The following is a 25,737-nucleotide window of genomic DNA, read 5'->3' as shown; positions in this document are numbered from 1 at the left end:
CTAAGCAGAGTTTTACATTGTATCTTGTAATGCACACACCATCTTCCCTCTGCCAGTCGAGGAAAAAGCTGACTTGGAGCCAATACAAATGAAATGTTCTTTGCTCATTGCCTAAGCAGAGTAAAGCACTGAAGATAAACAAATGTGTGCCTAAAACTGCTTGGTTTACTGTTTTTATATCCCAGCTTAGATTGGTTCAGTGAAGGATTCTTAGGGACATTTTTAACCTTGGCAACCTTAAAGGGAGAGGGAACATGGTGCCTAACACCCTTCCCAGGGGAAGGGAAATCTTGAAAGCTGTCCATGACCAGCAGCCCAACTTCTCAAACAGCACTAGATCTGCTTCAGCCACCAGTGGCCTTGGGGGAGTTCAGATCCAATCTCTGCTTGCTGGGCCCAGGTGCACATAAAGCTACCTTCGCCCACCTTATGTGCTGCAGCTGTTTGCAGGCAGGTAGTGGAGAGCAAAGCCTGCTTTTGGGGAAAAGCTCTTGATGGCTCCAAGTCATTTTGCATGTTTGGTAGCACATAAAGCTGTTTAGGTCTTTGTGATGTTGCACAGCACTCAAGCAGGAAAGTGCTTAAAATTATAAAACTTCTTGTAAAGAAATTCATAACCTTCCTATGCTCATCAGAGTATGGCTCTCAACAGAAGCTTCCCCTAAAGAGGAACCTGCAAGCCAGGGTGATCTTGCTGCTGTCTAGAAGGAGGAGATCCTATTGACTGAGGCAAGAACTGAGATCTCCTCAGTGTGCAGACTTGTCTGGTAAGACATTGTGGGTTGACCCTTATTGGATGCCAAGTTCCCATCAAAGCCAGTTTATCACTCCCCTTCCTCAACTGGATGGGGGAGAGAAATCCTAACAAAAGCTTCATGGGTTGAGATATGGACAGGAAGGATCACTCACCCATTTGTGTCATGGGAATAACAGACTCAACTTGGGAAGAATCATTATATTATCAATTAGATCAGAGTAGCATAATAAGAAATAAGAACTAAATCTTAAGACACCTTCCTCCCATCCCACCCTTATTCCTGGGTTTAACTGCAATCCTGATTGCCCCTATCTCCTCCATCCACCTTGGAGCTGGCTGGCATTGGTTCTGTCACACATGGGAGGAGCTTCTGGCTGCTTCTCACAGAAGCCACCCCTGTAGCATCCCCCTATCAACACCTTGCACATAAATCTACTCCACCAGGCAAATGGGGAAAGCAGAGCTCTGTCCTGGCAGCACATGTGAGCACTGAGAGGGTTTGGTACACTGTGATGGGCTCTGCTGGGAGCCAGACTTCAATGCAGAGCAATGTGGTGCTTTGTGGAGCTGAAACAACCACTGTGGTTCAGAGGTACCTGGAGTGCCCTTCCAGGATCATTCACCACCACAGCTTCACCCAGGTAGGAGGGGCAGCATTCTCCTGTGCACAGCATGGACAAGGCTGGCCAGGAAACGCAAGAGGGAGCACAGAACAGTGTTTAATAATGAACATATGGCTCTCAAAGCACAGCCACAGAGGCTGATTTATTGACACTGAGACAATAGACTATTGTGCTATGTCACAGGGACCATTCCACTGGCTCTATTCATTCCTACAGATATATAAACTGCCCATCTCTTATAAATGATTTCCTCCTGTCTTAGGTTGTTGCCTTCTCACTTCTTTTCTCTCCTGCTCTTCCTGGAGGGTATTTTTGAGCTGTAATATATAAATATTTGACACCAGTGCATTATTTTTTCCTTGGCTGTGGTCAATGGCAGCGTGTAAGAGTGCTGTCTAAGGGAAATTTTGCTACTTGTAGCAAACCCAGTTCCTCTCACTACTGTTTGTTCTGCCCTTTCATATTCTGGTAGGTAATGTGACCAGGCAATCGATGGTAATTACTACTGCCTGAGGACTAAGACATCAGGTACTCTGCTGCAAACTGCAAACCTGCTCTCCCCAGATTCTTTATGAATGGTGCTACCAAATATTGGTGAGGCCTTGAAAATCCCTCAGGAAAATTGAATCTGCATTGTTGTTGTGTAAATAGGAAAACAAAGGCACAGTCACGTCCCAACACAAATTATGAACTGTGATTCTGGGACACCCCAGTTCTTGGCTTCCCAGTGTTGATGCCAATGGCCCCATTCTCTTGTGTTGTGAGATCTGTGTTTCCTACCAATGTAGAGTGGAAGAGAATTGCTGTTTGAGAATAGAAGGAAGCATTTACTATCTCTGTTCTATTTCCATTTCCTTTGGCCCAAATAATGCCATGAAGATTGGAAGAGGGAAAATTATGTTATAAAAGCAATCAAAACTTAGCATTCAGCTAAGGAAATGTCAGCACTAACAGAGTTTGTGCAGTGTTAATTCGGGCCCCTCCATGCACATGCATTTGAAGACAGATTATAGTTGTACACAATGTTTCCCCTAGTCCCCCACCTCATTTAGTTCCCAGGAAAGGATGATGCTCAATTGGTGAGTAGTTAGTCAATAATTTCTTCTATCCTTACCGCTGTGGAAGGATCCAGTGTCTTATTTAATATCCATCTTTAAACCCTGCTCTGAATACAGCATTACTCACTTTCTCCTGGGCATGTCTCCGGAACTCTTTGGTGTTTGGGTACTTCAAAAACACAAGTACTTGTTGTCACAGCCTGCAAGTTAATTAGTGAGACCAAACCCCTTGTACCAGGGAGGGAACCAAGGAACAGACTGAGATTGGAAACCGTTTTTAAATTGGAATGTTCAATGGAAAGACATTGAGGTGTTGGAGTATAACAAGAGAACAACAGAGCTGGGTTAAGGTCTGGAGCACAAGTCTGATAAGGAGCACCTGAGAGAGCCTGGGGGTGTTTTATCTGGAGGAAAGGAAGCTCAGGGAAGACCCTATCACTCTCTATAACTACCTGAAAGGAGGTTGTAACCAGGGTGGGGGTCAGCCTATTCACCCTGGCAATAGGCAATAGAACAAGAGAGAAAGGCCTTAATTTGCACCAGGAGTGGTTAAGATGGCATATTAGGAAAAAATTCTTTGCTCAAAGAGTGGTCAAGCATTGCAACAGACTGCCCAGGGAGGTGGTATAATCACCATGCCTACAAGTGCTCAAAATAAGTGTAGATGTGGTGTTTAGGGACATGGTTTAATGGTAGACTTGGCAATGCTGGGTTAGTGGCTGGATTTGATCATATTAGGGGGCTTTTCCAACCTTAATTATTCTATGATACCAATGACTGTTTCCTTTGTTTCTAACTGCTTGATCCAAGCTTATGGCAGAATGACTTCAGTTTAGGATTACCACTAATCACTAATTCAGGTCTTTCCCTACAAAACAGCCATGTAGGCCTCCCTCCCTGTTGTTTCCTGTGTATGAGCTGGGGAAATGCTGTGCTGTAGCTCTGAGCCTTGGCACTCAGCAGTGACGGGTAGACCAGGCTAGTTAAACATGGAGTAAACCCAACAGATCTGCTCTGGCGGGTTCTGCCAGACAGAGCAGGAGAATGTCTGAACCCTGCTGGCAGAGCTGCCAGGGCAGGCTGTGAGCCAGCAGCCTGGGCTCGGACATGAGCGCTGTGCTGGGCAGGAGTGCAGAGCCTGCTCTGGGAGCCGATCTTTCAGAGCAGTACAGGCAGAGCTAATACAGCCTTGGCCTCAGGTTTTCGGGACTAAAGGCAGCACTGGTGCTGCTGGAGTCAAGGGGAAACATCAGTCTTCAGAAAGTGTCACCCAAAAACTGCAGGCCAGTTTCAGAAATAATCTGCAAGCAATTTGTCCATGGTCATATGGAAAATCTGTGGCAGGCTGGAAATACGGTGCAGACATCCATCTCCTAGCCCAGTGTTTTAATAACAAAGCTGTACTTCCCAGATACTCACCTACTTTGTTATTTTTTCCTCTATCAGAAACGTTCTTTATGCATGTCTATTTTTTTTTCCACAACAGCTTTGCAAGGGTGGATCTTGGTTACAGACCATTTTTTTCACACTGAATACTGAGGGTATTCTAATTAATTTAGTTTGAGGAGCCCTATGGAAAATATTTTTGATTATTAACATTCAAGCACTCCGAAAACATTTGCTAGCCTGAAAGAGCATCAAGCTGCAAGGATTTAATTCAGTGAGATGCGATGTAGAGGGACCTGCAGCTAAAAGGTATTAGCATTTTAGGAACAACAATCCAAGGGGAAAAATGCTATAGTGTGTTGCATTCAAAAATATGAGTGAGCTGGGGTAAACAGAAATGCTGTTCTGTGAAGTGGTGCTTAAGGAATAGCTAGTCAAACTTTTCTGCTTTGTGGAATTAATACTTCCAGGCACTGGAAAACTGATCCCTTTGAAACTTTCTAGTCTTTTAAATCTTCCTGTTACTGTTCTTCTGTGCAAGTTAGACAAGACTTAACCAGCTAATTTCAACTGGTGCTAAATTTTTGCAGAAACTCTGGGTACCTGGTGATTCAGGGGGTGAGGTCAGCGAAAGGATCAGTCCAAGCCATTGTCCAGGAGATGGTAAGGCCAGAGCATTGTGCTGGTTCTTAACCAAGTTGGTCAAAGATTGATATATATCAAAGAAGACCACACTTCCCTCCACACTTCAATAATCAAAAAAAGAAATGCAGTTAGCTGAAAAGGTTATTGTGAGAAGCCCTGTTTAGACTCTCGTTACTGTGTTTCTTTACCTGCATGCCACAGAGACAGTTTAAGAGCAAAGTCATCCTCTCCACAGGGTGCAGAGCTCTATTGGCTATTTTAAGACACAGAGGCAGCAGGAGAGGAAGGACTACTGATGATTTGAGAAATGATAATCACTGTGCAAGGGCAAGATGCACAAGCGCCAGTGACTCAGAAAATTGTGTGCCAGCCAGAGGGAGGACTGCAGGGTGAAGGGGTGGTGGAGGAACAACCTCTGCACAGCCCAGGCTCAGGAAGCTGCTGTTCCTTTCAGGCACAAGCGTGCTGTGGTGACTCAGTTCAAAGCTACATCAGCCAATTGTGAGATATTTCTGAGCAGTGAATTGTGAACAACTTATTCCTTCCAAAGCCTGCATCCACCTCTTTGAAATCACATTGCAGAGATTTTTGTGGTGCCAGAGTTCTGATTTAAGGACAGATTCTGTTTTTGTGGCAGCGGATAAGAAGGGTCATTTCTGGAGAGTTGTTTGTGTAAGCTGCAGCAGTGAATTAATGATGCTGGGGAGAGCTGGCTAAAAAACCAAATAGTTAAACCTGTGGATATATTCTGGATCCCGGATTCTTCCTGGATTAACATTGGTTACAAGCACCTAAAGTAGCAGGAGACAAGTCTGGTGAAATAACTATGCATGGGGGGTCTCTAAGTCCACAAAGGGAACATAGCCAGGGTATCTGACTTGGACTTCTGAGGTTTGGTATGATGCCATGAGATGGAGAATGTGAGGTCAAGAGGACCCAGGTGTCATTCCCTGATGAGGTGAAGGTGGGTCTCTGTGTCATACAGAACACAGAAACCTTTGCAGAAAATGTCAGAGAAAATATTCAGGAATTCAGATTAACAACTGCAGAGATGCTTGGGAAGTGCAGTAATACTTTTGATAATTCATGAAAAGGCTATTGCTAAAATATAGAGGCAGAGACAAACATGATGAGAAACAAACCCACAGGCTGAAAAATGTTTTCTGGCACTATGAAACATATGATGTCTTTTCAGCAGCAGAGCATGGACCACTTCAATAGTACCCAAAAAAGTCAATTGCCTAATTGTCCTGTGCAATTCCTCATCCCAGTGGGGGCCTTGCCCTAGGTTCTTCACATCTCCCAAGTCCTGACATTATTAGCAGTATGTGTGGCTTCTGGATCTCAGGATGAATTTGAAGGCTAGGGAGACCCCATGGCTTCTTCATCAGTCTTTCAGCCAGACAGGGGCCAACTGGCCTTGGTATGAGCCTGTATCACTGCAGCCAGTAAAACACAACACTAAAACATGAAGGGCTTTCAGAAAGAATACTTGGGGGTTTTGTTGACATATTGTCCACAGGAAGTGGGAGAGAGAGATTTGGAAGAAATGTTAGAGAAGTGTTAAGAAGCTGTCAGTGTAATGCTGTCATGTGTTAATTAATGCAGGGGAGAAGATGATTATACTGAAATTATACAAATAGCCTTATCTCAGGTTAGCAGCAATTGACTGGTGTTTAAATCATTCACCAGAATTAATTAAACATTGCATCCAAATGCCTCAGAAATTATTGTGGTGCAAATCATCCCAGAACAATAGCAAGCCTCACCATTAGTTGGTATGAGTTGGTTTACTCCACTGACTTCAAAATACCTTATCAAACCAGTCAAGCAATAGGAAACAATAATCAATGGACTTATTTCAACCACTGAACAATTCCAGCAGCAGTTCAGAAGAAGAGAGGATATTGTTATCAATTTTCCCAGCACAATGTCTCACAGCTAGCTCATATTATCAGACCAAAAGCCATTACAAAGAAAGAAAAATATCACAACCTGAGGGGCTGCTTCTCTGCTCCTGGACAGATACTCAGAAACAGGCCAAATGTACCACTTTATTCTGAGGCAAATTTAGCCACCATTTCCCCATCCACAGTAGGCCTGTGGATATTTGCCCATGTGGTTATAGAAGCCAGGGAAAATCAACTTCATCCACTCCAGGAGCAGGTGGGTGAATTTAGTTTGAGGTGAGGCTGTCAGATCACTAAGAGAACATAAGTCACAAAGTTTTTTGAGACATCTGAGCTTTAGTGAGCTTTGGAGATCCCTCAGCTCCTGAGGTGACAAAAAAGGTTCTCCAAAGTTGGTGGGATTGCTCAGGGTGGAGACCTGTATGTGTGAGAATGTGAGCAGCCCAGGAAAGGAGCGCTTCTTCCACTCTGCTGCCCACCTCCCTTCTTAAACCCCAGGAAGATATGTGAGCAGAAAATTCTTAATCTTACAAGTTAATCTGAAAAGCCTCCTGTAGCTGTAAAAGTAATTCCAAACTGCAGATGTTCACAGCTTGTAAATTTTATGACTGCATGCAAACCCAAGTAAAAGCACAAGAAACTCATGCACCCATCACCAGTGAATAAATTCAATTAGCATCTAGCTTGTTACTTGAGTTCTTGTGCTACAAACCTGTCAAACACTCATCCCAGCAGAGGCAGAGGTGCCTTTTGAAGTGGCCCTGTGAGCCACCAGCTGAGCTCGTCAGCTCAAATAAGCAAAGCCTTCAATCCTCTGCCCACCACATCACAAGCATGCCCTTCTCAGCTCATTGCATTGCTCTTGCTGGACTTTTTGACATAAGCTGCCTCTCTCCAGCTCCATTTTCTTCAGCAGTGCCTAGGGATTCTCCCATGACAACTGATGATAAGGTGAATTTGTTCTACATGAATTACAGTTGCTGTTTCTCCCTTCCCTGGGGACAGCAGTGATTATTTCCCTCTCAGGAGTTGTGCTGGGTTTCTGGCATTTGCACTCTCTGGCATGTCAGCAGGAGATGGTGCAAACCTGGGTGACTTCCAGTGCATCTCTTGGCTGCTGGACTCCCAGGTACTGGTCCCAGTCCTGTGGGTCTGGTCTCAGGATATTGCAGGATAAACAACAGCCATCAGGCAGCTAATGCCTCTTAAATTAATTTTTAATTGTTACTCTGCAAACAGTGTATTAAAGACAATTTGAGTCAAGGAGGAAAGTCAGGATCACAATGACTTATTTTTGACACAGGACATATCCATGGCTGCCATCTGGCTGGGTTCTCTCTGAGGATTCTTTAGATTCCCTCTCCTACTGTTCAGTGCTTGTGCTGGGCAGCATTTTAGCATCATGATTTACTCCCTGCAAAGGGTACATGAATTGTTTGCAAGCTGAGAAGCTTTTCTCCACCTGCAGTGAGGTTCCTCAGACACTCACCCTCTTGGGGGCTACCTGGGGAAACCAGACCCCTTTGCAGTGCTACAGGTGTCTGCAATGCAGACAGGGGACACTGTAGGGCCAGGGACTGTCACCTCCTAGCACTCACATCTCTATGGTGCCTTTACTCATATTATGGCCACGTGTACAGCTCTCCAGTGTACTCAGAGCTAGAGTTACAGCCCCAGGGTCTGCCTTACAGGCAGGCAGCAGGGCAGCTGCTGCCACACTGCTGCTTTTCAGAGAGGCACAGGGAGCAGCCAGAGCTCAGTCATCCCATGTGTGCATGTCAAAGTCAACACAGGAAGGCAGCCCTAAGGGAAAAACAACCTTCCTCTTCACATTTCACCTTTGTCACTTCTTCTGCCAGTGATCAAATTCCCAGCTTTGCTCTGGAAACCTTCCAAAACTCCCCTAATCTCTGCAAGTTTTCTGTCTACCTTTTCCTATCTTTGTGGTGGTTGGCAATTTTCTCATCCAGCTATTAAAATATGATCCTGATTTGCAAGGGGCACCTACAGAAACAACAGCAATAAAAGAGATGCTTTATGCATAAGAAATGACAGCCATAATCTGGATGGGGGAAAATGCAAAATTTTAATTGCTATATGAGTGGCACACAGAGAAGGATGTGGTTTTCATGTGTTCAAGGAACCAACACATTTCTGATGTAATTACAGGCAGTAATTCTGTAAAAAACTTGTAAATTCTGTAAAACTGCAGCAGTCAGCAGTGTCAGGAAGTTTAGAAAAAGGAAATGTGATATCTAGATGGCTACAGTTCAGAATAATGCACCAGACAACAGATTATTAAAAAAACAGACTGATATGTACCCAAAAATTGAATACAGAAAGGAGTAGACAAAAATCATCTCAAATTGAACCAGGTGGGAAAACTGATGAGATCAAATCCCTCTGAAAATGCTTTTGTTTTGGTAAATGCAACTTACTTACCAGGAGGACAAGATTTGTGCAGCAGCCACTGCTCAGCCTGATGCAGGATGCCCAGGAACATTTCTAACAGCCCAAAATACAGCAGAGCACAAGCCCTTATCCCTACACAATGGCTCCAGTGCAAATCTGAGTGCAAGCCTTGGTCTGGCCTGTCATTTCTGTATCCATAAGGTGAGCAGTGCCTCTTGTTTTGCTTATACTGTGGATTGCTGTAGTTCCTTTCATCAGATGCCAGCCCTTGGTAGATCTCATTTTGGTTTGGGGGCTTTTTTTTGAGCTGAAAAACTGGAAGTAAATTGGATTTTGTGTTTGCTCTAAAAGCTCTCCAAATGTTCATGTAAATGAAAAATCTTTGTCCTCTAGACTCCAGTGGCAAATAAAATTTGGGATTTTTTAAAATTTGTGGTAGGACAAAGGAGTAAAGCAACAGTAAATCTTGTTTTGATACTGGTTAGAAAGAGATACTGTGATGCCAGTTGTATTTCTTTTGACTTGCAAGGCCTGCTGGTCTGCTGCAGTGTGAGTGGGGCTGAATGATGTGGGGAGTCCTGGATGGAGCTTGAATACTTGAGTTTCTTTTACACCTGTCCTGAGCTACACAATGGGCAAAAGCAAGGTCTCTTCTCAGCTTTGGTCTTTCTTTTGACCCAGGCTTGGTAGTGGGGTCAGGCATCTCTCCTTGACAGGGAAGTGCTGTGGTGAATTTTGCCAGCAATCAGTGGTGAGCAGCAGCACTGAAGGTTTCCATATCCATGAGGTTCAAGCCTCTCTCAGCAGGATGGATGCAGCATCTGTCAATGAAAGGGATTACACTGAAAACACTTCTTTGCTTTTGACTCACTTTTATCTCTTTTGCAAAATACTTTACTTACCATACTGCCTCCATTAATTGATACAGAAACAATTATTTAGCAGGAAATACTGACTTTTCAAACTAGGCGGAGAGGAAAAAGAGAGTCCCTGGGCTCAGAATTTCCAGGAATTTTTCACCTGTCTGCTCAAACACTTCAGAGAGTTGTACAAGTCCTCAGTAGCTTGGCCATGGGCAGACTCTTTGGCCAGGCTTTGTAGAAGTTTCTCCCACAAGTAACCCCAGAGGATGTCACTATGGATATGTACAGCAAAGGTTGTTTAAGTTCCTATCTCTGCCACTGGATGTTTCCTGTCTCAGGAGTGGGGATGGAATAAGCTTACATCAGTTTCTCTTCAGCAAACATGGAAGCAGCCCTGTGAATGTAGAGTGCAAATATCCCTCTTTACGTGACTTTTGCTACCAGGAAAAAAAAAAGCAGCACTCATGGCATCCTGTCAGGTTCCATAATATTGCTTGACCTTTCACTTCAAGTACCCTTTTCAGGCTTTTAAGACCATGTGAGAAACCTTTCATTCATCAAGGTACTTGGAAATTGTCAAGTATTGAAATCCCTGGAAGTCTTTTGTTAGCTTAAAAGGAAGGCTGGTGTGTCACCTGTGATCCTGCATGTGGGACAACTCTTCCATCACAGGTTTAGCTCCTATTCAAGTGATTGTAAAGTCTTCAGAAGCAACCAGCAGGTGAACAAGCAGCTTTCTGACCTTGCAGGCATTTGAGGGTGAACACACTTCGATGGCTCTATGTCCCTGAGGAGCTTTGGCCAACAGCTTTGTTTCAGTTCTGTGGTGGCAGGAGGAGGCACAGGATGGATGCGCCCCCACTACAGTTCAGTCTGTTGGCAGGTGGAGGAGTCCCTGCATTCCAAAATGCAGGGAACAACACATAAAGCCTTGTTCCTATCTCCAGCTTTCTTTGATGCATCTGAAAAGAGACTGAAAGTTGCCTTTTCTGGGATTTACTTCCAACAACGATTAATGGCACTTTGAATTCAGCCTTCCTTGGTTTCCCTTCCTCAGACCTTTCCAATGTGTTGCCCAACACATCTTGCATTTTCTATAGTTTTAGGCAGAGGCATGCCTTGGAAGAAGATGTTTTAAGAACATTTTCCCTGTTTTTTATATCTGTAGCAATAAATCCTGTTCACAGGATAATGTGATGCCCACTAAGTGCAGACCATTCTGGAACAGCAGTTTGCTGCAGCCTACAAATAAAATGGATTACTTCAGTTATTTTAAGGTATTTCCAGTCACAGTTGTTCCTCAACAACACGGATGGATATTTTTCCAAACTAGGACACAGCTGGTTTATATTATAGCTGCACTCACTGCATCTGAGAAGGAGTCAGATGAGTCATCCCAAGAACCTTTCAGATGTGGGGTGGGAAATCTATTCATGTATTATCAGAAGCTGATCCCGAATCCAATGGTCTGTTACACAGAGCAGATAAGCAATGGATCTGGTGAGAAAAGCTCTGCTTCTGATGCCCTTTCACTCTTTCCAAAGAGAGAAAAAAAAGAAGATAGAGCCAAACTTGACTGTTCACAGAGGAGATATTTGGTGTGCTGCAGGGAGGAACATGGCACAAAGTTAAATCAAACTTCCAGCAAAACCAGAAACAGGCTTTCAAATTATGTCTGTGAGGGTTGGAAGGGTTAGTGTGCATGCTGGCAGAGCTGGGTGCTGTTGGGATGTCTGTGTCACACCTTCCAGGGACCTGCCAGGCCACCTGCCTGGCTTTGGGCACCAGGAGCCTGCTGGGCATTTGGAGGTGGGAGGCCACCCTGACCAGCACTGGACTCATCCTCCAGCGAAGAGGGAAATGCAATGGCCACAAATGAGCACTGGAAACCTGGCTGGTGACTTTGGCCCTCAGTTGAAGGCCACCAGAGAATGTCACTATTGTGGTAATTCATGGATCTAACCTGTGAATAAGAAATTCCCTGTGGCTGCCATGTCCTTCACCCAGGGAGGGGATTTTTTCAGGCCTGTGACTGGCTGACTGTCTGCAGAGCCCTGGGGAAGAGCTGTGGAGAGCTTGTTAATGGGCAGTGCCTCCTTCAGGAGGAGGCTGAGTGGGACATAATGTAAAGGCAACCATGCAGATGAAATCTGGATGCTGCTCATGTCTCACAGCTACTGTCCACTGCCTGTCAGAATGTGGCTGGTAGAAAAAGGGCTTGGCAGACTAACAAGAGAAATGCCATGTTGTAAAAGCACATTCCAGACCTCAGCTTGTCTGTGTTCAAAGGAGAACAGGTCTCCTGTAGAGGATGTAAATGGCAAGCTCCCATCCCTCAAGGGAACCATGTGTGCCCCTCTTTGTGGAAATCTCTTGTTCACTGCTGGCCTAGGGGGAAGCAGAAAACGTTCAGCAGGGTCCAGAGCATAGGAAGCCTCCATGGTTTATGTATACAGCAAAACCAGAGGATGGAAACTCTTCTACATGGTGTTGCAGCATGACAGAAGTGGAGGTAGTCTAGCACATCTTCCCTTCCAGCTCCCCTGGAGATTGATTGGGAAAAGGGACTGGAGGAATCACCTTCCTGACATTGTATCCTCCTGCATTATGGGATCTGTATCCTCTGGTCCAATGGAAGAAGGTCTTTGTTCTTGCTATATTATTTAAAAGTCCTTATTTTCCCAGATATTTTTAATCACACATTACCAATTTTTTAGGCTTCAGAAATTTGCATTTTTTTTAGCTTTGATCTGCTTTCCCTCTCTTTCTCTGTCATATGGTGCTTTTCTATTTCTGATTGGAGCCTTCACTCTGCCACAGAAACTGGAAGGGATTTTAGCCAATGTTGTCTTCTTTATTGATTGTGGGAATGTGATTATTTAGATGTGAAAAATTGTTGTTTTCCATTAGCCTTCTGTCTTTGCCTTTCCTCCTGTTTGCTTATAATTTGTTTTTAATTTTCTTAGTCTGGAGGAATTAGCCCTTCTGAATCATCACACTTGTGTGTCATTTATTAAGTGGGATTGTCCTCTTTCCTCTATTAAGCAGTGAGACTGTCACTCAGTGTCTGAGGTTTTGCAATGTGCACAAAACCCCAGGACCTAAATCTCTATCTGGATGTCAGCAGCACCTTTCTGCTCCCCTCTTAACTGTGGTCAGACCTTGTAACTGAAGTCCCATGGTTTTCATGTCTGTCCTAAGGTGAAGGCCTGCACTGTTGCACGAACATTTCTTAGCTTGAAATTACCTAAGAGATGTCATAACCCTGGGGAAAATGTATATTTACTAATTTCATGTATATTTACTAATAAACATATATTTACTAATTAGGGAACTGCTCCCCCCATGGTACCAGCTCCCAGGTGAGGATATTCACAGGATGCTGCAGCTCCTGAGGAGCTTTTGGGCCCTGCACAGGCCCTGCATAATTGAGGCTGCCTAATTTCACAGCCACTGTTTTTCAACCCACCTGTACCCTCAGGGGCTGAGTTTCTTAGTGTTATAAATTGTAATGTGGTCTGTGGGCAGAGCAATTATCCCAAGGCAGAACTGTGTAGTTGGAGCAAAGAAGCTTTATCAGGAATCTGCAGAGCTTCTCCCTTGACCTTGTGCCCAGGGATGTGGTGCTATCCTCACCCTTCTCATCCAGGACAGCTGAGGGTCAGGCAAAGGTTCTATATATATCTGCAGTTTACACATATGAAAACTTTAAATATATCTGCAGACAGCCAACACTGAAGGTCAAGCACAGAACAAGGGGAGTCTTGCTCAGAGCTGGCCCTGTGGGCGCTGACGGAGGATTGGCAGTGCAGGAGGCCATCCACAAGAACAAATGGACATGAAGGGGGCACAGATCCTGCAAACAGACTGAGGCTTATGCAGCAAGCAGCCAGGTCTGAGCTTGACCCAAGGCTGCTGGAAGTGGGAAGGGTTTCACAGCATCTGCTCATGGCACCACTGGCAGCACACTGGGGCTGGCAGAGGTATCACAATCCTCCCCTTGACAGGCAGGGATGCTGGGCAGAGCAGGAACAGGAATAAACAAGGTCTCACCAGCTCTTATTCTCACAAAACACTGTGTGAACCTGTGGTTTTGCAGCCAGCTTTGGCTGTAGGGCCACAGTGCCAGTGGCACAGAGGTGAAGAGGGTTTGTGCAGCCAGGAGTTCAGGAAAGACAGTGGCTGAAGGCCAGCCACATCCTGGCAGTGAGTGCTTGGCTAGACTTTCAGACAAGCTGCAAATGTTTCAGTCAGGCTGAAGTTACGAAGAATGAACTGGGGGGCAAAGTCCTGGCATATTGTGAATGTCTTGACATATAATGTCTGCAAGCTCTTGATACAATCCTTGCTAAGGAGATGATGAGGAGTGGAAACAGCATGGGCATTGCTGTTTAGCTCATTATTTAGACATATAAATGCCTCATGGTGCCATTGACTGTGCTTACACAGCCTCATTTTTGAGGTAATTAGTTGTTGGATTAAACACAAATCAACTCTGATCTCTCTCAATACGAGAGGGAGGGAAGATCTCTGCATGGGCCACAGAGAAAGTAGGACTAAACAGGAACAAAGGAGTTGTGCTGTCATCAGAGCAGACCTGCTGGAAAAAATTAGTATTTCAGAGAGAAGAAAATTTTCATATTTTTCTTCCTTTTGGGAAGATAGGAAGCATACCAAGGTTTGCAAGAACCTCGAATTACTTTTGTGGATACTTTTATCAAAGACATTATTGCAAAGACTGATTTACTAAATGCTTACTGTCTTAATAGACAAATTTGTGGCTAAATAAACATATTTTTCAGCAAAAAGGAAAAAGATATCTTGGTAGCTTTTAAATTTTTTAATGACTCTTATTTCCCCAAGAAAAATAATGAAATTCCCTGAATGCTGGCCAGTTCCACCTGGGTAGGACTGTGGGAGGCTGAGACTGGAAGCTGCAGGAATAAGTCACACTGCTAAGTCACACTGCTAGGCAAGTGTCACCTGCCAGGAGAGGGTGAGCGGGGCATATGGATAAATACCATTGTATACTGAATAGCAAAGCAAAGGAGACTCTGGAGGAGAACAGGAAAATGTTTATTTAGGAAGGGATGTGAATTTTCTGGTACAGAAGCAAAGAACACAGAAAATTCAGTCAAATGCCTGATACCTGCATCACCATTGCATTTTAAGTACTTTTGTACATTGTCTCTGCAGTGGAACAGAACTGAGCTCGGTCCAAGGATGAAAAAAGAGTATATAAGGTCCTGTGCCATTTCCCACAGAGAATCATAGACTCTCAGAATGGTTTGGGTTGGGAGGGATCTTAATGATCACCTTGTTCCAACCCTCCTGCTGTGGGCAGGGACTCCTTCCACTAGACCAGATTCTCAGAGCCCCACCCAACCTGGCCTTGAACACCTCCAGGTGTGGAGTATCTGCAATTTCTTTGGGGAACCTGTTCTGATTCCCTCACACTAAAGTATTTCTTCCTAATACCCAATCTAAACCTTCCTTCTTTCAGTTTAAAGCCATTCCCCCTTGTCCTATCACTACATGCCCTTTTGAAAAGTTCAAGTTTCTCCTAGCTCCCTGTAGTGATGATATCTCAGCTTATCTCTGATGATCACTCTGTTATAGCAAATTCACTATCTCTGCTGTAAACCTACTTGCATTTGTCAGGTGGAAGACACTTATGCCCTCTCACCCCACAGATTAAGTAAAGGAGTTTGGTGAGTAAAGGAATAAGTTGTAAATCTTGGTTTGTGTTATTTTTCTTCAACTCAGAATCTGGGCCAGGGATTTTGAACTTTGTATATCTTTGAAGGTCAGTCCTGAGGATCAGTCATCTAATTAGATAAAATACAACTTCATCATTATTGCAGCAAGCAATGTACACTGTTACATTTAGCAGAGAGAGGTTTCTGCTTAATTTTTTCCTTCACAGAGGTACACTGTAGATATAAAAGGTAATATTTCCAGCCTGGGAGTTGACTAGGGACTATGTGAGGGTGAAAGCTCCATGGTTGCAACCTGGGTCTTCTAAAATGTAATTAAATCAGGTTTTTTGAGCTCCACTCTATTGCACAAAAGCATGACAACCAAAGGGAAAGTTTAACAGTCAGAGAAGCTAGAGAAGTAATGAGATTTGAAAGCTAAATTTGAATAGAGCAATGGATCAGAATAGAATGGATCAGAAAGGTGCCTTGAAATGTAAAGAATTAGTTTGCTTTCTTGATTCACTTAAAGTATAAAAAATGTGGGTTTTCCCCCAGAAAGATTATTTAAATCCAGTATAATTCCAAATGGCATTAGCAACATACTGTTTAATTTTACTGTTTAGTTAACTTAATTTAATTTTATTTTATTTTATTTCATTTCATTCTGAGGTCCTAAATACCTCACCTCAGTCACTGAAGATGTGATGGAATGGCTCATCCTGGTATCCTGTTCAGCCTTGAGAAGAGATGACTGAGAGAGGATCCTATCCATGTCCAAACCAGGTTCTTTTTGGTTGTTCCAATCAATAGGCCAAGGGGCAATGGGTAGAAACTGGAACACAGGAAGTTCCTCCAGAACATGAGGAAGAACTTCTTTACTGTGAGGGTGACTAAGCACTGGAAGAGGTTGCCCTGAGGTGCTGTGGAGTTTCCATCTCTGGAGATCTTCTAAAGCTGCCTGGACACAGTTGTGAGTGATCTGTTCTCAGGGACTCTGCTTGAGCAGGCAGGTTGGACTAGAGAACCTTCAGTGGTCCATTCCAACCATTTCCTCACTCTGTGACTGTGATCCTACGCAGGAAGGGGCCCTCTTCCCATAATGTATCTCTACAATGCTCCAGTCTGACACACTGGGCTCAAAACCCATCCACACTGACTGAGGAGTGCTGGTGTGCCCGGGTTATTTTCAGGGATGTGGCATGGTGGCAGCATCATGTTTCATGATGGCAACAAAGGTTACCAACTAGTATGTTAGATGTTTGTCATCATCTGAAACAAGATACTGAAACACAAATAGGAATTTTGCCATGATGCAGCATTGCTTGGACAAGCCCAAGGAGATTAAAGGAAGATGTAGTTCAGCTGATGTTTCAGCCCTCCAGATTTCCTCATATGCCAATACAAGCTGGAGGGATGAGATCAGTAAAGGCATTTAAGACACAAGAAGAGAAAACCTGGAAATAAAGACAATCAACAGAACTTGATTTTCAGTCAATCACATTTTGGGACAGGATATAAGCCAGAAAGATTATTACAAGAGTGTGACGGGGGAGGATGGTGACATGTATGGAGGATTTGGATGTCAGCCCTCAAACAGTCAGAGAAGCTTACAGTCTGCACTGTCTACAAATGACAAGACCTGGGAGTGTAGGATCAATCCAAGGCTGACATGCTAAATCAGTGTAAAAGAGTATACCTAAACCAAGTGTCACAAATCACATCTAAGTACAGACACTGAAAAACAGAGAGGCAAGTCACAGTGGTTGCACAATTACATTTCAATCTGATCTGTGTTTGCTTATAAAAACATTTGTACATGCTCCTACCTGCTGTCTCAAGTGACAAGTGAGAAGATGAGGGATTTGAAGGCACAGAAAATGAAGCAGAGCAATAGATGCGTGACACGGGCTGACACAGTGTCTGTGACCTCTCTGTGGCTAGTATTGAAATTGCAGCAGACTCACATGCCCCATCTTCTGCAGATTGAATAGGGGCAGAAATCACTGAAAAGAGTAAGACAAGAGCAGGATTTTTTCTAAGAAAAAATCCAGGGGTTATGGAGAAGTGCAGGGTCCTGGGTGCTAAGGTCCAGGCAGAGGGATCTCAGTACTATGTAACTAGATTGTGGGGAAAACTAGAAACTAGTAAGTAGATTTTGGGAAAGACCTTGGTGAGAAAATGCCAGAATCCTATCCCTCTGAGGAGGTTTTTGAAGCAAAGACATGGCAACCACAGCTTTGGTACTGGGGCAGCTGAATGCCTGAGACAACACCGAGCATTGGCCCATCAGCCCAGCACAGTGTGTGAACACAAACAACTTCTAACATCACCCTGAAATTATTGTTCCCTGTGATGGCTTCCTGCTCCATCCAAACAAGGATGTAGCTCTTCATTAGCAATTCCTGTCCAGTGTCTAACAACATGCTGAAGGAAGGGTTTAGCTTAATGGTATGTTGGTGCAACAATATAAATACAGAAAATTATAATAATTAGAAAGGGAAAGCTGGGTCAGGAAAATACCTATGGTCTGGACTGCAGCCAAAGACATTTTCTCCACTTCTGTTATGGTCTTCTGCTTCCAATTCTACACAGTTTTGGCCTCATAAATACCATTGTTAATTGTTATCTAATCTCTGCTGAGTGCATGGTTCATGGCCTGAGCTTGCCCTGAAGCTCCCTGACCTTGTGATAGCTCAGGGAGAGCCATGCCATGGAGAGCTACTCTGAAGATAGTCATAGGGCAAATAAATTTCTATCTGAGAGACAGAGTAACAAGAATAAGACATCTATTGTCTCACTCACCAGGGGAGGCCAGGCCAGCTGCTCTGCATAAAACCTTCAGCATCCAAGGGGGATAAACACTGTCTCTTCTGAACAAACACCCACACTTTGCATCCTCTCCATTTTGCATAACATCTGCTGAAATCAGTGTTTGCCGCTTTAGATGGGAAAATATGCACCTATAAAGAAGGGAGCTAGAACAGAAATTATTTGCAAGCTGGCCACTTTCCTTTAGCAAAGGTGGGCAAATACCCCTCCAGCCCTGCTCCAGAGCTTAGTAGTACCATCAAACTTGCTCAGTCTGATGGTGCTCTTTCCTTTTGGTATGCTTCACTGTCAGCTGTAACTGACAGAAGCCTGTGAAATAATGCACCATTTATTTCAAGATCAATTTTGAAAGGAATTTTTGGCTCAGTGTTATCGGCTCAAAGGAAATATCATCTCCAGAGAATGCACTTCCTCAAACCAGGCATCTTGGCACATGACCACCATGAGACTGATGCTTCTTTTTGTGGTAACTGAACACTCAAAAGAAGCCATGACTGAGGATCTGAATGATTTCTTTATTCATTTTAGAGCAGAACCTGGCCACGTTCAGGCTTCTAAGGAGCTCCAGTTCTGCACGTGCACTCTGCATTTTAGGAGTATCTATTTCAGCTGCATGCTGTGAGGACAGCAGCGTGCCTGAGTGCCAAAGATCAGCAAATGGAAATGCAGTCCTATGGAGGCATGTATCCAAAGGCATGTGCCTTGTGGAGCAGTGCTTTCAGAGGAGCAGATAGTCCATAATGTCAAGCTTCACCACAGCAGAAACAAGAAGCCTCTGAGAGACTCCCCAGAGCGGCAAGGTAACAACGAAGTATTTAGGAGCATAAAGACCTTTACAGCAGAGTTAAAGGATTTATTAATATCAGTCTGCACCACAGAGAATGCTGGGAAATATTGGCCCCAGATGTATTTTTTCAGGCTCAAATTGTAGACAGTGAGATGTTAAAACATGAGGTGTTGAACAAGCTAAAGAGCCACAAGCTGCTAGGAATGAAAGGTATATACCCCAGGAGAACTGGAGGAATTTAGGGAAAGAGGAGCTGAGTTGCTAACAAAAATATGCTGCCTCTCATTTATGTCATATCTGTGTTTTAGAAAGAGCTGATCCTAGGATGGGGGACCAGTGAGCCCTTCTCCAGTGCCAGCTGCATTGGCTGAAACTAATCAAAACCAGAAGTTAGTTGGATGAACATGACAGAATGGGGACGACTCAGTCTGGATTCACTGAAGGGAAATTGTCTCTAATCTAGTTTTTCTAATACATTGCCAGAAGAGTGGATGTGACTTTCTTAGACTTCCAAGAGACATAGGACAAAGTCCTCCACAGGAGGCAATCTGGGAAAAAAAATACCCTGGTATACGAGACCAAATATTGTCACGGACTAGAAATTGCCTAAGAGAAAAAAAAAGATCGGTTACAACAGGCCAAAGAATGTACATGAACCTTCCCCTACAATATTCTTAATAGGACTGATGCTTAGTATTTTTAATAAGGAATTAAAGAACTGAGAGAACTGGGAGACATGTTGGATGTGCTGAAGGTTGTGAGGAGGGGCCCACCATTGGGGTGTGCTCTGTCTCCTGCATAGTGAGGTTTGGAAATGTTCCATGCAGAACAGTGCCACTAAGCAGCTACTTGCAGGTTTATGTGACACCTGTGTTGCAGAGACAAAATGCCAGCACAGCAGTTTTTGAATCCTTGTTTTCAGTTGCTTCGTAACTGAACCTGGTTTAAATTAGTTTTTGTCGCTTCTAGGAATAGATATATCTTGCAGCCCTTTCTCAAAACCAGTGCCCTGTTAAAATCTCCATGCAGAATTCACCTTTCTTGCAATCCCATTGACATACATGCAATTATTCCATAAAGGACTGCAGCCCAGTGTTGTAGCAGGATTAGCTGTGATTCAGCTCTTACCCTTCTGAGCTGCTGTGCAGCACAGTTAACATTACAATTCCTCAAGCTCTCTGTGTGGTGCTGGACATTGCATGAAGTGGTCCTTCATCTGAAGTTTTTGGTATTTCTTCCATCTGAAAGATCTTGAGAACCAAGCATTAACAGAGCTCTTGTTTAGGAAAAGGAGCCATAATTTTAAAGGACTGGAGAACCTCCAAGATGTGTATCTCCTTATTCAAGATTGCTTATTTTCCCATTAAGTCATCTTTGAGTTGGGTATCAGGTTCAATTTCTTGATAAGGATTCTGCAGATGTCATATCTCCTGTTCCCAGACACTTTTCTCTACACTGTGTTTTGTGTCTAAAGGCCTTTTTGAGGGTTTTCCAGGTACTGATTCTGTTATCAGCTAACTTTGCCAGTTCTTACAGTCTTCTACTGTTCAGGCATACTTTATTATTCCTTTTGTGGTATCTCCTCATCCAGAGATACTGGCAAATTAAAAAATAGCAGAGAAGTGCCAGTAATGAAACAGATGACTACTTTTACCATGGTTATAAATACATTATATTTAGCAGCTAAACTGCTCTGGAAACTTTTCCTGTGAAGGAAATCTAAGCTTCCTGAGCCATTAAGTAAGCAGAAGAGAAAACTGTATCTTTGTGAAAGAGTAGCCAGATTCCACCAAGTTTTTATTTGTGAGCTTTGACAGGTCAATTTGTATTCTCACTGAAAAAACACCCAACCCTGTAACCACCCAAGTTCTTTAGGCCAAACAACTCATTTCATGTCTAAAATACAACTCTACTGACCAACAGTATATAAAGAGAGATGACAGAATCATAAAATATTTTGGTTTGGAAGTGACCTTTAAGGATCATCTAATCCAACTCCCCTGCAATAAGCAGGGACATCTTCCACTAGATCAGTTTGCTGAGAGCTCTCTCTGATTTTTCAATATAAAAGGCCTCTGATTAATGTTTTTAAATGGACCCATGGATGCATTCTCAGCACCTCATCAGCACCAGCACTGTGACTAGACAGAAAAAGACTTTAATATTTTTAAGATACTTTTGTTTTCCCTGGAGATCTTCAGTGAGCTCTCATATGCACCACTCACCATGTGACTTCTCACAAATATTTGAATTAAGTAGATTAAAGAAGAAATTTGGTTTTACTTTGCCTAATGCTCAATCACACACACACACACACACACACACATGCACACACACACATCTACAAGACTTAGGTTCATATAGTTAAATTGAGTAAGGCCAGATCAATTTCTGTTGTAGTCCTCCCCCATTAATTCCCCACTCTTTGTCATTTTACAAGGTACCTTCTTTTTTTTTTAAGACTGAGTCATTGATAAAATACTAAACTTGATGAACTCAAGAGAATTATTGTTATCAGCATTCACAGGCTTAGGGCACCTTATATTTTTGTGCCTCCTGCAAAAACCTAGGCAGTTTTGGGCAATGGAGATGATACTCATTACAGACACAGAACCCTACCCAGCTATGTTTTCAGTTCTCTTTAGCAGGACTGTACAGGAGCCTTGCACTCTGGTCCCAAAACAGGGGTGGATATAAGTGGTAGGACTGTAGTTTTTAAATGTATTTATCTCATTACAAAGGGTCACTTATGGTGCAGGAGTGCAAAGGTTTGCACATCAACCATCACTCTTGAGTTAGGCAAAAGAGCATATTCTCTCTTATGCTGTCAAACACAAATCATCATGAGAGGGCACTAAAGAGCTGTCAATAGCAACACACTTTGAGACAAGGGTTGTAGTGAGAGGTAATTGTCAAGTATGAAATCATCAAGTATTTCCACTGAGATCTGAAATTGTGTGATTTCAAAATGTCTTCAAAATACAGGGAAGCTGAGCCTTTCAAGATCCTGTTCTCAAACTTGAGCCTATGAAATATCTGGTCTATCAAGATGAGAGGGGATTTGTGAAAAAAGTGGACAAGCTCTTTTAATGATGAATTTCAAATACTTCCTGTTTTGGAAAATATTCTGCTTGGGAGACTAGAGATATCATGAGGCCTTAGAACACCTGGCAGCACAAATGAAAAATGAATGAATGAAATGCAAATTGGACATCTTGACTAGTAAAAATGGACTATTTTCCTCTAAACTCTCATTTGTGAATTGAGTGCCAAAGCTGGTGCAGTTGGATTCAGCAGAGTCAACCCTGACAAATTGTAAAGAAAATCCTCTATCTCATAGATAAAGCAGAGGATTTTCAAAATTAAAATGGGCTGTTTCACAAGTGACTTGTGAGCATTCCTGTGGGACAGTGCTGCTAACAGATGTCCTCAAAATTCTCACAGGCCCCCTTGAAATGGAATGCACATATGGCACAAACTGCAACCAGACACTCGGCAGCACAGTGCAGCACTGGCTGATCACTAATTTTGCAGTCCTGGTCTAAATCTGAGCAACTGACTCAATGAAACAAGGTCACTTGACATCTCCCAAACCCCAGGAAAGCCAATAAGAATGTGTTTGGGATTTAGATTAAGCATAGCAAAACCAATATCTGCTTACTTGCAAAATTAATTTTCCTTCTCAGACATTTCTATTCCTCTTTAGGGAACATTTGAGGGAAGAATATGAAGATGGTTCCAAGACAGGGGCATACAAAGACATGTGTGATTAAAATCCAGACTCCAAATTTGTTTCTCATAAGGCCAGAACTTTGTGACCCTAGTCTTCTGGTCCAACACCTTCCCTAAGGTGAGATGTGAGCCTTCTCAGAGTTCTGTTCCAGCAAGACTACCTTCTTGGAAAAAAAAACCCTTTCTCTTGATCCTTTCTGTTGTCTTTAAACACTTTAAAGACAAGAAGCAATGAAATATGGCACATATTTTTTTGTCAACTGTTCTAGTTCCCAGTTTCTATCACTGGTAGAAACCTCTATTCTGAAGTTACCTGGCCTCAGCTCCTCATTGTTGGACCTCCTGCACCTTTTTCCATAAAAATGAAGTCCTTTGGTGTCAGACTTCTGCTAGACAGTGATCAAAAAACTCAGTCACCTTCCATTTTTTTTCATAAGTCACAGAAATGTTTTTTCTTATGATTGTTTTTCCAAGCCAAGTGCTGAGTCAACTATTCCTGCCCAAAATTATTGACACTTTCTTGGATTCTGGACCCCAAAAAGGAGGACACCAGAGCAAGAGATATCTGGCATGGACATTCAGTCCCATTTGCCTTTCTAATCACTGCATCAACCCACAGGCCATGGCTGGCTAAACAGCTACTGCTGCTTTTTAATGCTTTCCCAAGGCAGTTTTCCAGAGAACTGTGTCTTGGGCTGTGAAAATTTCTTAGAATCTCTCACTCAAAGTACAGTATTTGCATTCAGTCATGGTAAAAGTCATCTTGTCCACCCAGTTTCATGTTTGCTCAATACCTCCACTCTGTGGAGGTGCTTCTCTGGGCAACCTGTGCCAGCACCTCACCACCCAATGAGCAATAGAAACACATAATAGCATGGGGACAAGTCCTGTGCAGCTTGGTAGAAATTTACTTCATTAATTATGATTCTTGTAATTCTGAGATTGTCTAGTTTAGCCAGTTTGCCTCTCTTTCAGTGTATGCTGAGTGGATTTTTTTAATCTTTTCCTCAAAACTTTTAAAATTATCATTTGTTTCTATTGTCAATTGAAATTATATTTATTCAAAAATTAACTAATTACTTGATTTTGCTTCTGAGTAAGGTTTTCAGAAGTTCTAATTCTTGACTGCAGGGTTATGAATATTTCTTGACCGTTTTAAGACAAATCTTTAAAAGCTTGAGCTAACAACCATATTTTTACATGCTTCTTTCCAAGTTATTTGGATTATCACTGTTTCTATTTGTAAAACACTTCTCAAAGGGATTGAATATATGTATCAGTTCACTACAGTAGTCATCTGGGCTTCATTTTGCCGGTATACAAGAAAGCCAATTAAGTATAACCATTTGTATCAAAGCCATCACTAAAATTAATTCTGTGGTCAGTTCTTCTTAGACTGTCAAGATGAGCTTTAATACTCAATTTCCTGGATTAGATGTAACAGTTTAAGTAAGGAGATTAACTTCTGCAATTTTTAGAAATTCTAAGGCTGTTTAGTTTTGGCAGAAGATTGCCTCCAGCATGTATTAGAATAAGGATCTCCTCCCTTTCCCTCCAGCTACATTTGATACTTGTGAATTGTGTATCTACAAGCAGATAACTAAAGTGTGAATGGCTGGTGTGTAGAAGACACCTACTCTTATCCTCTTTACTGGTTAGGACACAAATCACTGACCGTCAAGGATTTGTTTCTGAGCTGTCAGAAAGATCCCAGCAGTTCTGATCATGTCATTGCCTCTCCTTTTGGCCACTTAATCCTTTCTCAATATAATTCTTCCCTTTGTATCTCAGATAATTTGACTAATTCAATTCTCCATATTTTGATTTTCTATTAAAAGATTGCTGACTGTTTCTTTACTTCCCCCTCTGCTTTTGTACAGTTAGTGCAGTCAGACCAGTTCTTGGAAAACTGCTTGTCTTCATCCTTCAGTCTGTTCTTTGGGTGAAGGGTTTGATGCTACAAAGTCATGGCCCTTGGATTTCTAACACTGGCTTGGCCGCTGACTCACCCCCAGTTCTTCTCCATCTTGCATTGTTTACAGGAGAGGTTTTATGACATCTCCAGGTGTTCCTGTCCATTCAGACCCTTTCAAGTTCCCTGAAGTATTGAGAGCATTTTCTCCCTGTTCCATTCTGAGGATCTGGCAATTTGGGGGAGTTTTGAAATCCCACTGCAGGCTAGAGGGAGTCCAAACCACAGGTGGGAAATGAGTGTGATCTATCAAAAGAGGCCTGTTCTTTTAACCACATCATAGAGAAACAAAGTTCAGTTTTACATTTTCCTGCCATCAGGAGTGCCCTCACATCCATGACATTCTCTCAGCAGCATGCCCATTCGTTGGTATTAGTTTAGCACCAACCCACCAAGGGCTTTGTTCTCTGTCTCTTCAGTCTTTTCATTCACAGAGCTAAAATTATAGCTTTGTAACTATGAAAAGTCCCATGAGGTAGATTTTGCATGATTTACAGACATTAAATGAGTGAGTTCAAATGCCTTCACCAGAGTAGCCACACCAGGCATAGTTCTGAAGAAATAATTCTGATTTCTCTGAATTTTCCAAGCTGCTTCCCCACAGCCATGATCCATGCCTACTTCACCTATCTAAGTCTTTATTGGCTGCCATGTTTTTAGTATCTATTATAACCTCACTTTTCCTTATTCAGTCTTCCTGTTATTTCATAGGGATATAACTCAGAGCAGTCACTGCCAAGGACATTCTGATTTTTATCTATCTCATTATAAAATTATATTTGTCCTATTTCTTTATTCTTCTTATGCACACTTAATATAGAAACTAGTAGAAGAACCTTACAATTAGCAAGGTGAGATGATTAGGTTGGTTAAGGCTACAATAACCTATTATTTTGGTGATGGCTGAATGAATCTTTATTGTAGATGAGGAATATAGTATTTGTTCAAGCCAGGTGGAAGAAGTGATCAAGCTCTGTTTAAAAAGAGCAAATTAATACAGCCTTTGGGCAGTCAACCCCTACAGCTAAAGTAATCTGTCATCAAATAACATTGTGTTGTATGGT

The sequence above is a fragment of the Serinus canaria genome, chromosome 4 (assembly GCF_022539315.1).
Source record: "Serinus canaria isolate serCan28SL12 chromosome 4, serCan2020, whole genome shotgun sequence".
Classification (NCBI taxonomy): domain Eukaryota; kingdom Metazoa; phylum Chordata; class Aves; order Passeriformes; family Fringillidae; genus Serinus; species Serinus canaria.
This window is presented reverse-complemented; position numbering follows the sequence as displayed.